Raw genomic sequence first — 15,663 nt, 5'->3', positions numbered from 1 at the left:
TATTATGTACTTATAAAATTATTGTTGTAAATAGTTGTTTAATAATTTGTTGAACTTTAATTAATATTATTTTGCGTGGCATGATATTTAAGACTGGCATAAATACAGATACTCTTTTTTTGAAAAATATTGTGCTGTCACTAAAAATAATTACTTGATTGCGAGGAGTTATAAATTATAGATATTGGAGCATTATTATAAACCGTTATAAATTACCTACACAGTTCATAGAAAAATAACTTTATTTTTCTGGACGTTTCCAATTAACTTTGATTATTAGATTAGATGGTATTCGAAAATAAATTATGTATGATAAAATTTAGCTTCCTGGGTAATACTTACCTACCTTGGGTATGCATCCTATATGTACGTATTTAAATTAAGAAAATATCTTTTTATTATGAAAAAAGTAATTTCTATTACACTTGATGGTAGAGCTTTATGCAAGGCCGCCTGGGTTGGTACCACCCACTCATAATTTATTTTAACGATAAGCAGCGAAGTTTAATATGGTGTTGTGTGATTCAGTTTGAAAAGGGTGTCTATTGGCCGTCCGCCTAAATACCCATAAAAAAGCATAGACATGTTTTTATAAATATTTAAATTCAAGCATATAATGATGGGCAGTTTTAAAAATTACGCGCTATCATGTTGTGAACCGCAAGCGAACTCCTTTCTTTTCACATCTGTGTCATACTATGCCTTGTCCCAAAGATTCTGGCCCTATAAGAAGTTAAAACTACATCCTCAATACAACGTTAACCATTACTATGGCGCCTGCCAACAAGGCGCATCGTGGTATACGTACCAATGCGATTTAAGTATACTATTTTGTTTTATGAAAACGTTCGTAAACCAAGTAAAGTAAAACAGTCGAAGCCGTCATTTGTTTTATCAATGTTCCTATTTTTCTATTCTCGATTCGTTTCGTATTAAGTTTTTCCAAATCATAAAACATTTATCTTTCGCAGTATTATCGCCGGCGGTAAAATGTTGCATCGCGCGAACCTGCCACGTCGCTATTGTCAAATAAAATAACCGATTATCGGGGCGGGGCTCGTGCGTGGAATAACAAAGAGCTAATGGCTAAAGCGATTTTCGGAAGAACGTCACGTTGTTGAACTTACGAACTCTCTTAAATTATGTTAATTCTTAAAACATGCTTTTAGATTTATTATTCGAGATATATTCTTTAAAATTGTTGGGAATCAAATGTAATTTTTTTATTAAATTAATCTATATAATTCAGATGACAATTGTGTCGTCCTGGTTGATTCCGGCCGAGACCTCTCGACGGTCACATTACCATTATCAATAAACAATTTAATCTATACGCTTTTATATAGAAAAGTTAAATAAACTTTGCTAATGGATAATATAAAAGAAGCAAAATTTTACCTAACAAGATACTATGGGAATTAACGAAACGATAGCTTCCAGACTATTTCAAGTAAAAATATAAATTAACAAGAGACCCGCTCCAGTTTCGCAACAGTGCAATTTATTTAATTAATAAATAAAATTATATAAATATAATTAATATCCTATAGCAGTCAGGAGTAATGTAGCTTTCTAAAATTGATCTTTTTCCGGAGCTAGGAGGTAATTATACCTACAAACAAAAACAAATTTTATAATATTAATTAATTATAAATTACCAATATAAATAATATTCCTATTGCGTTTTCTTATTCAGGTCTACGGTAAGTATTTCTTTCCGAACCAATGATATATAATCTATTAGAACTATTCAAGTCAAAATTAAGACTTCTGAGAACAAATCATGACTTTGATTTACGTACGTTACTACTAAAATAACGTTAATTAAATTTCACATTAATTAGGTGTCCCTACCGTTTGCAAGCCCGTCTAGCTAGGTACCCACTCATCATACATCATCATCATCATCTATTCCATCAGTAATACTTAGTATTGCTGGGTTCCGGTTTCAAGGGTAAGTCATCCAGTGAAACTACAGGCACAAGTGACATAACATCTTAGTTCTCAGTTAAAACTAATAATTCCTCTAAATATTAATTATTTCTATTATCTGTGATACTTATTTACGTTTAGGTGTCTCTTTTGCCAGACAGACGTGATATACTTATGATAATATTCTTCTTTGCGTCTTTGAAATAGTAAAATCGTTGATACCAGGATAATGATTAATACGGGAAAGACGATGAAATTAAAACGAACGTTCTGTTGTAGTTCACCGTCCGTCGGTCTGTTTTATAAACCATTTTAACAACATGAGTATTGAATAGGTATTTTTAAAAGCATTCAAAATGCTTTAATAGCTCAGAGTCATATAAAGTCTACCGATATAAAAGTTACAAGAACTGAATATAAGTTTGATCTCGTGTATTAATTTCAGGCAATATTTAAACGTTAAAAGAGTATATGAAAATATTAATAAGGCATTATTAAATATATAATATAGATTCCTGCAAAATAATAATAAATAAGAATATTGATTGATACTACATACACGAGCTATTGAAGTTTAATCATTCATAACGAACAATTTATAAACGCTATTTTTCAATTTAAGAATGTCTATAATTATATATTTTTTTTATTTAAATAATTAATGATCGACATTTCTTATTAGGTTTTTTTCATTTGAATGGAAATAAATAAAAATGTTTTGTTTTTAGTTTCATTGGCCTAGGGAAATGAAATGCATATAATTGAAAAGCTACAGTGGAAAAGAAACAAAGCGTTTTATTAAAAAAAAAAAAGAAATCACTTAGTTTGAAATATGGACAGGCTATAAGCCGATTGTAATACAAAATCCAATTGAATAGAGCCGCGTCCAAAGCTGGAATTGAAATAAATCGTTTCAATGCTATATTGTTTAAAATTATCCACCGTAAGGGTAACTTTTGAAATATTCGGCTATTTTGTCTGTAACGTACTCGTAGTATATACGAAAGGAATCCAATTAAGTTAATGGTGAGGTGGCCACGGGGCTCCCCCCGTCGCAAAATATACTATTACGACGGTTAAAAGCTTTCTGTACCAACCGATCCGTATAAAGATCAATTGAACCAAAATAAGAGTATGGCTTTTTCATGTTACACGAAATATCATAATAAGGGACTATTATAGTATACAATTTTATATCCCTGAATACAATATGATCAGATTCAATACAATTACACTAAATAAACCAAAAGAGTAATGTGTTGTTCGTTTTTTGAAGTATCAATACTCTCTAGTCTTTTCACAGACTTTTTGATTTTTTTTAAAAGTAAAGATAATCTGTAATTACTGTCACGTGCTGTATTAGTGGGTGGTAGATTATGCTTCTTCTCTTCTTCTTGAAGAAAATATTTGGATCTTATTTCCGATGCTGATTTTTAGGTTCATATAAGGCATACTTTGAACCGACACCTGTAGGCGTCCTCGCCATATTTTCCGTTACCACCAAACGTGATATTAATAATTAACACATGAACATTCAGTGGTACTTACTAACCGGGTTTGAAATCATAATCATCTGTTATAATTCACATGTTCCAGTTAGGATAAGTTACATTAAAATATTTTAATTTGTATTTATGCATAAAATCATAGGTTTATTAGAAGAAATCATTCGTATCTGATAGAATTGTCTTGTTCATTCCATTTTTACGCAGAGAAAACTTTTCTTAAGACAATACGGCGGAATACAGCTGGATTATGACGGTCTCATTAAAGGAAACCAGGCCCACCATGCCTATTCCCGACAAAGCATCACCAACACGCCTTCGTCGTTGAAAGATAACGTGCAAAATTATCATAGATTACGCTCAGTTGAGATAGAGACGCTTTTTAATAATTATGTTAATGAGATCTGTAAAAATGTTCTTCTGAGTACTGTTTTTCGAACGCTACCAAATGTATTATAATTGGGTACCTACGTGAACTGTAGTACTTTAAAACTGCGCAGAAAGGTACTCTGATGAAGCCTATTAGCGTTTTCACTATTATGTTCAAAGATCAATAATAAATAAAAATATATTTCTCATGAAGACAACGACTCGTTATTTAAATAGTTCATTTGTATAGAATACGTTCAAAACAAAAATACGAAACGTCCGAAACATATTTTCGCATTTGATTGAACTTCCGTTGTTAATATTTTACACTGATTAAAGTGAGAAAAAAAAAATCATAAAATCTCAATACTTTTTGCTGAATTTCAAACTTGGCTGTGAAATTAATTCATTCAGCTATTTTGTAGCATTTCATATATTTTTCATTCAAATTATTTATAGAAGACCCTGAGTAATACCAGTAAATACATCTGGAAGTTTCTTTTTGTTTAAGTCCTTTGTTTTAATTTAATTTATTTTTAAATTAAATATTTTGTGTATCAATATTAGGTACTCTCCCACGTTGTTTGTCCGGTCAATATATGTATATACCAATCGCTGTAGCGTTCGATTGAATGTTGATGTGCCGATGTTTTTCATGAAACTGGCTTTTATTCTATACATGTGTCTGTCTACTCACGTTAACTAGTCAATCGAAATCAATGGATCTTATAGATTATACGATATTACCTAGCTGACTTCATTTTAAAATATATCTTAAAATCTGAATACAACCTTAATTTTCTAAGTAAAGTCGATCTCAATCATCAATTCGGCCATATGGATTCTTCTAAAGGATCACCTTTTGATATAGATAAATAAATATGATAAGATATTTCAGATAACATAAACGAGTCTGAAACCGCTTAATAAATACAAAGACTTTGAAAATCATATAATATTCTTCATAGGCAAATTATTATTAAAATAATTAATTTAAATAGGCTCTAAATAAGCTCTTATATATATAAAATAATTCTATAAATTAAATTTATGTGCCACCAGTTAAGTAGATTCTACCAAAAATAATAAGAAGATCTATATTGAATAAATATGTCTATAATCATTTACCATTAAATACAAATCCTGTATGAGAATCAACTAATGTAAAATTAATGCTTTTTTATATTATAAAGTTTTTTATATACCATTTAACATAAGACTTAAATTGATTTATAGACCAAGTTCAAAATATTTTGATATATTGTGTGTCGATATTTTCTATAAAACCGTCTATGTAACGCAACTGTTAATATACCTACTTTGTCAACAACACCCCTATGGAAGTCTCGACTTTCAAGATTATAAATAGACCGGAAATTCAGGTTTTGCCATTTTCCCCTAGAAAACATTTTATCGGAGATATTATCAATAATATTCATGCATTAATAGTTGCTTTTCATTATATTTGATAACGACAACAAAACAAGAGCGTTAGAAAATGTTTTGATATCTCTGATAACTATGATGTTTTAGGTTTTATCAAGGTTACAAACTCTTATATATATATAATATCGAAGAGAAGGGCGTCTCATTTTCCAGAGTCATTAGCTTCTATACTAAAGTTTAGTAGAACTCGATCGGGCTAAATTGAGTTTATAATATCACAAGAACATAGGAACGTTTGAAGTTCAAAAAACCTTGTCTCATTTTAAATATTATTATAAAACCTGTGATTTGAACAGCTTGAAACAGTTGGCCACCATGTACACGCACACTAGTAAAGTAGTTTGACGTTAGTAGTGTCAAGCGTAGCTGTCACGCACACCAAGATAATAAAATTGGATAGTTTGTTTTAGTTCTTTTTTTAATCTATATAAATAAATAATCTAATTATAAAACATAGTAATTGTTCTTGTAAAAAAAATATGCATTTTAGTTGTAGTATGACAATAGTTCATAAAATTAATATTGGTTAATGCCCGTTTACTATATTCTTGAAAAGTTTAGTTTTCCATAAGGATAGTAGAGTTGTCTACGAAGGTTACGAATAACGTATTAGTAGTAGAATCAATTTTCGAATATAGTCAACAAGCTTTAATTAGTATGTCGAAACCATTAGCAACGTCAATTCCAAACTGTTATGCAAGGGTTTATCAAATTCGCTGATTTTGGCTAATGGTTCGTTTAATTTAAACAATACAAGACTAATGCGTTTTCATAAAGCAAATTGGAATGCCGCTAGCTATTTAGTGTTTGTATGTTTTTTAAGCCGAAATGGCGCGATCGTTCATTCTATATGAATATATTGACAAAGTGGTCTGATGACGATTCTGTGATGGAAGAAATTTGAATTTAAATTGTCATAATACAGAATAACATATTAATCTTCAATGAAGATTATGTTAACCCAGTTAAGTAGCACTGATTTTCTGCTGTGTCTGAAATGAGAGTACTGGTCTCGGAGAGAAAGAGCCCCTCTCTCTCCTGACGTGTGATGCCGTTTGCCGTCACGGCATACAAGGCGGTCTTAATAAATATACCTTCATAAAATCCTTTGCAAAAATAAACTTACATTAGTAGCATATATAAAGCTGTATTTTTTTATACATTAACGATTATGTGTTAAATATACTGTGTAAAATATAAAATAAATAAAATATAGTTAAAACCACGATTCAGAGCAAACTCCACTTTGCAATTGGTCCGGAACTGATCGGTATGTACTTACTTTATTCGCTACTAGTAACATACAATTAAATAGTAAATGGAATGGTAAAATACATTTACATTAACTTTGTGAAATGTAAGTTCAAAATAAATTTTAGGTTACAAAAAGTATATAGATTTATGGTGGTAGTGATTTGAGTGAGTCGTTTTTGTCATCAGATATACAACCTGTGCCTCGATTTGAATTAATTAATGTAATTACAGACGGGAGATTTTTCATATAATTGACGGTGTAAAAAGTGGAAGTTAAAACCAGATAGATGTCCTTCTGTTTCTGCGTTTAATAGAATAAAGAAAAAAAAACATATAAGTAGTCCTCAAAAGCGCTTATTTAATTTAATTTCCAGATTTTCCATCGTTTGGTTATGGGATTGTTCTTGGTGAAAATGATTGCCGCATGTGTATCGATCAACTCGCACGAAGCTTACCACCTTATTTCAAGGAGATTTTCTTTTCTTATACCGTTCCAAGCATAGTTTAAAAGATGGTGTATCTAGTGCCTGTAATTACACTGGCTTATGCACTCTTCGAATTTCAGTTGATTCATCAAAGCAGGTAAAAATTAATTATGTTTTGGGGTAGACTAATTAGTGACTTTTCTGAAAGCCCATGTAAACTCAACATCATGGTCAACGAACTCCAAACGGCTAGTGTTTATGTAGGCCTGGAAATGAACCTAGTTAAAACCAGTTATGACAAACAGTCAACTAGCGCCAGTGCTGGTTAGCGATGTGCTCGAGTACGTAGAGACAAATCTCATTTAGGAAACACCGAAATGCAGAGGAAATAGATAGAAGAGTAGCTATAACATGGAAAAAGTACTGGGCCCAAAAAGAGATTCTCAAGTCAGAACTACCAATCAAAATGAAAAGAATAATTTTAGACACTACAATTTTACCCTGTCTTACCTATGGTTGCCAAACGTGGATCTATGACCACAAGGCGAGATATAAAATACAGACCACTCAGAGGGCAATGGAAAAGAGCAGTTTAAATATAAAACTAAAAGATAGAATAAGAAACACAGAAATCCGAAAGGTAACTAAGCTAACGGATGCTCTACAGTTCTCTCAAAGTCTGAAGTGGAGGTGGGCTGGTCATGTGGCGAGATATGACGACAGTCGATGGACTATCAACATCACGAGATGGAAAGGACCTTTTGGCGCCCGTGCGCTCGGTGCCAGGACGAGATTGTGGCCTACATAGGAAGGGACTGGATGACCTCTGCCAAAAACAGAAATAAATGGAATTCTTTGGAGGAGGCTTTTACCCTGAGGGGGTCCACAAATCAAAATGGTTCAATTTACTAAATTTGTTGGTTACAATTTATGTTTGTGGAATAAATAAAGCTGTTTTATTATTATTATTATTAATTGGTGACTAACTGGGACCCAAACAGACCGGCTTACAAGATCGGTTAACTGTTTTAAATCGTTAACATTTCCGTTTAACATTTCTGTTGGATCGTTCCGATACTTTTTATAGTAATAATAATTAATTTAGGTCGCCCATGAGTAAAATTTAGATTAATTTATAAAATTTGGCATGCACACTTAAGTATGAATAATTAAAATTAAAGATGAAAATACATTTAATATAATTAAAATTTAATAATTAATTAAAGTCCTGGAAATTATTTATAACCTAATGACCTAAATTTTTTTTCTAAAACTATTCTTAATATAAAATTCAATGTCTAAGCCGTACTCTTGAGGAGATTCATAGGCAAGAAAGGATTATAACAGGACTTAGTACTAAAATAAAAATAAAGATAATGTGATCACTCACGCTCATAACAAATGTTTAAAGGTTATTTTTAAATCAACGTATAATTTATTACAATTTTTAAAACATTAGATTGTATTATCACTCGACAAAATTGTATGCAAAATAACTTAATAGTTTCAGTGGAGCTAGTGTAAAAGTCAGTGGAAATATTAGACGGCCTCAGAACATGCGAAGAGAAAGAACAGAATATAAATAAAAAATGGCGAGAAAACGTCTTTTTATTTCAATTTCTAATTTGCGCAAAATCAAACTACATCGTCTGGTTTGCTTATTCACACTGCATCTTTGAATGTCTCTCAGAACTCTACAGCGATATTGAATTTCAGCTGTTATCGTCTAATAGATACGGAGAAAACAGGCTGTGGAAGACGTATAGTTAAACGCAGGACTGATCCTACAAGGGTTTCGGTTTTCACTGAATATAAGGGCGAGCTGAGATAGCCCAGTGGATGGACACTTTAATTTTTAGCGATGATTGCGGGTTCGAGTCAGGGCAAGCTTCACTTAATAAAATGTGCTTAATTAGTGTTTATTATTCATCTCGTGCTTGGGATTGAAGGAAACATCGTAAGAAAAACCTGCATGTGTCGGATGTGAATCTGCCACCAACCAGTATTGGAACTACGTGGTGGAATAGGCTCCGAACCTTTTTCTCAGACGGAGAGGAGGCCGCTGGGCTATATATCCAGCAAGAGAAATTAATAATAATAATAAAAATATTTTCTTTAGAGTTTGTTGGTTTCAAATAGTATTAGTAGTAAAATTGGTAGAAAAGGAGGATCTAAATAATTAGGTTTTATTTATAATTATCAATTTAAAAAATAATAATATTTAAATTAATAGTTTGTGATTTGGAGCAGTAGTTTGAAGACGCATTATAAAAGCCGTGGCGCAGCTGGAAGACGTGTAACTCTGGCGGAAAGATTGCTAGCCGCGGTAATATTTGTATTATGAGCATATTGATTATTTGTACTATTTTCCAGTTCAGTATCTCGAACATGTAAAACGCAAAATTTCATGAAGATCAGTAGTAGATAGTTCAGACCTGTAAGCGTAACAATCAAATAAATAAATAAACTCACTTTTGCATTACGAATTTTAATTCGCTGACCCTCGGCTGAGAATATAACTTGCTTTAATAAGTATTTATCTCTCGTCATTGTTGACATTGTACACATAATATCAGAATTGTCAAAGTACGGACAAGCGCACACAAAATAATCGAACTGTACAAAATATTTATCTTGATTTGCTTGTTTGCATAACTGTTTTCAATAAGCCTCAGGGTCACCTAACGCCGAAATATAGTAAAAAATCAGTCTTGCAACTCCTGAAATCAGTTGAATAGTAATAGCATGTACATATTATAAATCTGTACTCATGCATTTTTTGTTAAATCCCGTGAGTGCAAATGTTATTTTATCAAAAAGCATATAGGCTTATGGATATTTGTATGCAGCCCTTTAAGCGCTTAAGGCTTATTACGTCGGGCTTAATAAACTCCTATACCATTCTATTTGAAAAGGCCTATATTGTAAAAATCCTTTTATGTTTTCTATTTAATTCGCTGATACAAAATTAAATAATCTTAAAAATATAACCATTAAATTTTGTTACTTAAACGATTAAACAACATGAATATCAATAGTAAAACGTAGTAAGTACTCGTTTTATAAAAAGTGTATTTTAGGAGGTGAAATAAGAATGTTCGACCTACGTGTTCCTACTTCGAACGGGTAAACTGATGATTGAATCCCCAGCTTTTTTTAAACGATGGTGTATATACGTAAATATGATTTAGTTGGTGATAATTTATGAAAGAAAGCCCGCCTGGGTAGATACCACCCTCTCATCACAAATTCCGCCAGATGGCGACCCGTTAGAGATGACCCGATTCTGGAAAAACTGTCCAAATACCATCCAGACCAGCTAAAGAATCTATAACCCATTACGAATAACAACACTAAGAATGCTACGCAAATTACGAGTCAATAAAGAGTTGTCGTCGTACAAACCATTGTTAATAAATAGCAAGCCAAAAATTTAGATGTGTTACTGCCTGGCAACAAAAATATGCAGGCATATTATAAATAAAATCATAAATAAGATGTGCTGTTCCATCTGTGGAAATAGTATTGTTGCATTAATAAGAGTCAATGTTGGATTTTGAATAACAATTTTATTACCAACCAAATATTTATTCATTATATTTATTCCACACCATCCGTTTTTATTTTATCAGTTCTACGAAGGTTGAACTTGTTTTCAAAATTAACAGCCAGCTGAGTCTCCACGTATAGCACCTTTGAATTGTCCTCAATAATTAAAAAAAGGAGTACATTTTATTCATCTCTAGGTCGCGTAAGACCAAAGCTTAATTCATATCTGGAACATATTTGGTGATAGGACTGATGCGTCTAATCCAAATGTTTGGCTGGTCATCAATCACTAAATACAAGTTAACTATGTAGCTATTAAATATTAACGTTTTAGATTTCATTTTAAGATGTTATAGGTTTTTGTCATTACAAGTTCTCCAAAGACATTTCCGTCGGAGCCTTGGGTTTTATTATCCGCCTATATTAGTTTGTGTGACGCTCGTCCTTACAAGACGCCTTAGTGTGCGCGAGTTACACTACATAGTATTATATAAACTATAAAACAAAGTCGCTTACCGCTGCCAGTCTGTCCCTTTGTATACTTAGATCTTTAAAACTACGCAACGGATTTTGATGCGTTTTTTTTAATAGATAGAGTGATTCAAGAAGAAAATTACATGTATAATACATGCAGTCAGCATTGCAAACACTGGCTAAGACCTATGAGATGGGTCAAAGTAATGTACTACAGTATTGTACACCTAGAAAAGGTCTACAAAAAGTCTACGATGATATATGTCTATCTCTTAGGGATGACCTACAATAAACATTTTTTATTCTTTACTTTTTACGATAATGGTAACATTCGTAAATAATGCCTTATTTACGAAGCGATTTTAAGCAATACAGCTTTAATCTTTATCCAATTAAGTACCTTAAATGCATTGTGAATTTAATGCAGATCAATATGACCCTTTTTAGCATGTAATTTAAATGAATATTTTCGAAGGTATTACAGATTTAAAATGCAGAGACATAGCGGTTTGTATTGTCTAATGACGAAAAAAGCTGTGAACTTTGTATATAAAGACATTCTAAAGTATATTTAGTATCAGTATTGTACACGAGCAAAGCCGGAGCGGGTCGCTAGTTAGATTATAAATGCTATTGCACGCCGTTTATTTAACGTGAGCGCGCCTACGGTACTAAACAGATATATGAATACTATTTAATATTAAAAATAAGTAAAATAAAAACTAAATGTTATTTGTGGGCAACCTTTGCGCCCTTAATTTGAATAATCTAATAAAAATGTACAAATTAAGCAAGTAGGGACACATTTTAATAATATTTTCTCATTCAGTTCTCATCTCGTCTGTTTATTTTAATAACGACAGTGTAGCTCGGATGTACTGTTTCAATTTGACGTCTCCCTTTTTATTCTTTAGCGATTTCATATTTATGTTAAACCAACGTTCTCCTTTGGTTTGAACCGGGTTCAATTAAATTATATAATCTGTTTTTTTATGATATAGGTACACGACGATTATACGACGAGCAAATGGGCCACATGAAGGTAACCACCGCCCATAGACAATGGCGCTGTAGGAAATATAAACCATTCCTTGCCTTAATGCCAATGTGTCACCAACCTTGGGCACTGAGATGTTACGTCCCCTGTGCCTGTAGTTACACTGGCTATTTAATTTATAATATAATAAACATTTAATTTAATACAAGCAACAAACAAGAAGGATTTGCAGTTTATGAGATGAGTACTTCAGTAATTCCCAAGTTTGTAAAGCTGTTAATTTATAGATAGGTATATTAGTTAATTGGTATTTGTAAAATTCAAAATCAGTGGTTTGACTTATTATAACGTTGGCAACATGAAGTGATAATACGTATAATAAATATTATTTAACCTGGCAATATTTCCTGTATTAAAGGGAATGTAAGTCTTGTATTGCGAAATGTTCCAATAAAAATGCATTCTGAACAATAGAATGGGGCGACTCAAGCACGGCTCTGGCGATAAGATCACTCAAGCAAAATAATACTCTGTTCGAAGGGCATATTGTGAACACACCTCAGCGAGTGGAAACCAACTTCTAAATCTCATATAGACTTCTTTTTAAATTGTCAATTAAAAAGTAAACTGTATCTTTCTCTGTATGAAGTACATATTTAATTATTAGCCTAAGAGGGACGATGTGTTGAAGTTGCTCATTGGAATTTGAGATCTTTTCCTAAGATGCATTGTAACTTCCTAGTTTGAGTAATGTTCCGGGCTCGAATATCTTTTAGTCATTGGTTAGGCCTATAAAAATGTTGGGTTTGCTGTCAATAAATACAAAATGGCGATCTCTCGACCCTGGGAAAACTGTTAAAGACAGTTGTTCTGGATCTCATCTTTCTCTGTTTTTGTGCCTTATGATATTAACTGTACTAATCCCGTATATGGGGTTGGCCGTCAGGGTCATATGTTTGTAGGATATTGTAATACCTATATAATGACTCAGTCAATTATATGTGGTCAAACTTTACATAGTAACTTCACCTCATTCACAAGATTTTTTCAAAAAGTGAAAGTGAACCGTTACTAAACAATTTTATTCTTCACTTCACTTTCATATTAATAGCTAATGTTTCGTTATTCGTAAGGTGCGTGAGCCAATGTGGTTAAAGGAAGAGGATATAACATTATATTTAAGAAGATTGGTGGCGGGTTGACTTTATTATGGATAGTTAATACTTTTAACAGCGCCAATGTCTATTGACATATCTATTTTTCTACAGAAAACATAAATAAATAAATCATAAGTATCGAACCGAATATAAGTATGACGGTTCTTCTCGGTAGAATCTACATTCTGAACCGGTGGTAGCTTTACTTTAATTTCTTAAATGACGATTCAAAAGTGCTTATAAAAGCCTACTCGAATAAAGTATATTTTGATTTGATATTTAGTATTTATGAATGTTAACTATGAATGTACTTATTGTATTCTATTTTAGGATAACACACAATGAAATGATACTTATGGCATAATTATATACTACAATATTACACACATCAGCTAAGTTTCAACTGATATTAATTACACAGTAAAATTAAACAAAGACTAACATACATAAAATCAAATAGACAACATTATACTATCAATGAGATCAATAAACGTATACTAACGGAAAGATTATACAATTATGAATAAAATTAAATACATTAATAAAAGAAACAAAATTAAAATGAAAACAAAATATAAGGCATTAATGGCTACATTGACAAATTAATTACAGGATAAATATTTAAACATGTCGTTACATAATTTATGTATCAATTTATCTCATTTACTTTATTTTAATTTAATTATTATAATCGTACTTTATATAAGATCCTTTAAATTAATTCCATATCATGTGTGTTATATATTTTATTAATTATATTTATGTAATCTAATAACTATCCCATCATAAAAGTTAATTAAAATGTTAACTATTTTAAAGTTAGACTAATAAATTGTTTAAGCTGTTCAGTCTTTGAGAGCTTTGTTAAATAGTTAGCCGTCGAATTGATGAGGAAATCACAATAAAGGTAGTAATTTTGAAGTTTAAACTTTAGTTAATCGAAGTGTTTTGTTCTATTGTGTTCATTAAAGTTGTATTGTATATATTTAAAGCATTTATTTCGAAATTGTTTAATTATATATATATATATATATATTATTTTATATTTTTGTTTGTATATTTTGTATATTCAAATGTTTCTGGTATAATATAGCTGCTGGTATTTCTGCCGAGTTTAACTGCGCCTTTTCCCTGAGCTATGAAATAAGTACAAACACGTACAAACGCGATGGCGCAGCTTCTCTGGTCCGTGCCGAAGACGGCCATCGCAGTGCTTTTATGCGGTAGGGGAGATCGCTAACGACTATCGCCACCAGGGAATGCCTCTGGGGCCCCCAAGCGGCGCACTGTACCAGGGAAATAACTAAATTACTAGCTTATCGTTTTTAAATGCAATGAAAAACGGTTTACAGCATACATTATGCTTTATTTTCATTTTTATGATATAAGAAGAGGGATGTCGTGGTCGTTTTAATTGACAGACACAAAGAAATAAATAAACAACGTTTGAGAACAATTACTGACAGGAAATAAAATGTTTATTCAAAATTCCGCGTGATTAAAAACAATAGCAAAGATTAAGTTTTAATTAAACTAGTAGAATAGAAAGAGACAGAGAGAGAAAGACAAGGACGCCCTTTTCCTTACGTGTCGACTTCTGACAGTTCACTCTATGGTAACCCACGTAAAAGAATTACGCGTTTGATTTCCGGAACTAATGATCGGATTTTAAATGTTTGTCAGCGGTAGAAAACTATGTTATTCCCGAGTGCTGTTCCTATTTGACTGGTTGTGTGTGTGTTAAATTTAATTTGCATACATGTATACATATGTGTATCTACTTTTGTTTTAATATTCTCTTGAAATAAATCCTTGTGATTTATAAAGCTTCTTCAATCTCAGATATTCATCGATATTATAAATTCTAAACCGTGACAACTCTTTGCGACAAAGGAAGTTCAAATATATCAAATTTCATAATTTCATTGGCCAGCGTATGACCTAATCTCCTTTATTGGCTATACAATTTTGATATCTATGTAAATTAACTTAAAGCACATAATACTATAATGTCTATTTTACGAATATTCTATGACATAATAATTATAATCTAATAATAAGTTAACTTCCCGTTTGGTGTGGTAACTAGATATAATGTCACAAATCCGTAGGCCCTGGGTTTACGCCCCAGGTTGAGCTTTAATCAAAAGTAATTTTAGTCCGTCGAAAATTTCTCAGTAGCAGCCCGGAGTATCGAAATTGGAGATGTCCCGTGTCTCAGAGAGCACGTAAAATTGAACCTGCGCCTGAACTCTTTCCAGTCGTATTATTGTTTTCCGGTTTGAAGAGTGAGTGAGCTAGTGTAACTACAGGCACAAGGAACATAACATCTTAGTTCCCGAGGTTGGTGAAAAATTGGCAAGTTAAGGAATGCTTAATATTTCTTACAGCTTCGATGTCTATGGGCGATGGTGATCACTTACCATCAAGTAGCCTATAGCGCTTGTCTATATCAGTAAAAAAAATGATGTATTCAGTATGAGGCGAAACAGGCCTCTGAGTTTACCCATAATACATCATAAAGCTAACTCTTTAGCAAGCTTTACTGTCTAAAA

This window comes from Vanessa tameamea, chromosome Z, assembly GCF_037043105.1.
Source record: "Vanessa tameamea isolate UH-Manoa-2023 chromosome Z, ilVanTame1 primary haplotype, whole genome shotgun sequence".
Lineage (NCBI taxonomy): Eukaryota > Metazoa > Arthropoda > Insecta > Lepidoptera > Nymphalidae > Vanessa > Vanessa tameamea.
Note: the sequence above shows the minus strand (reverse complement) of the source record.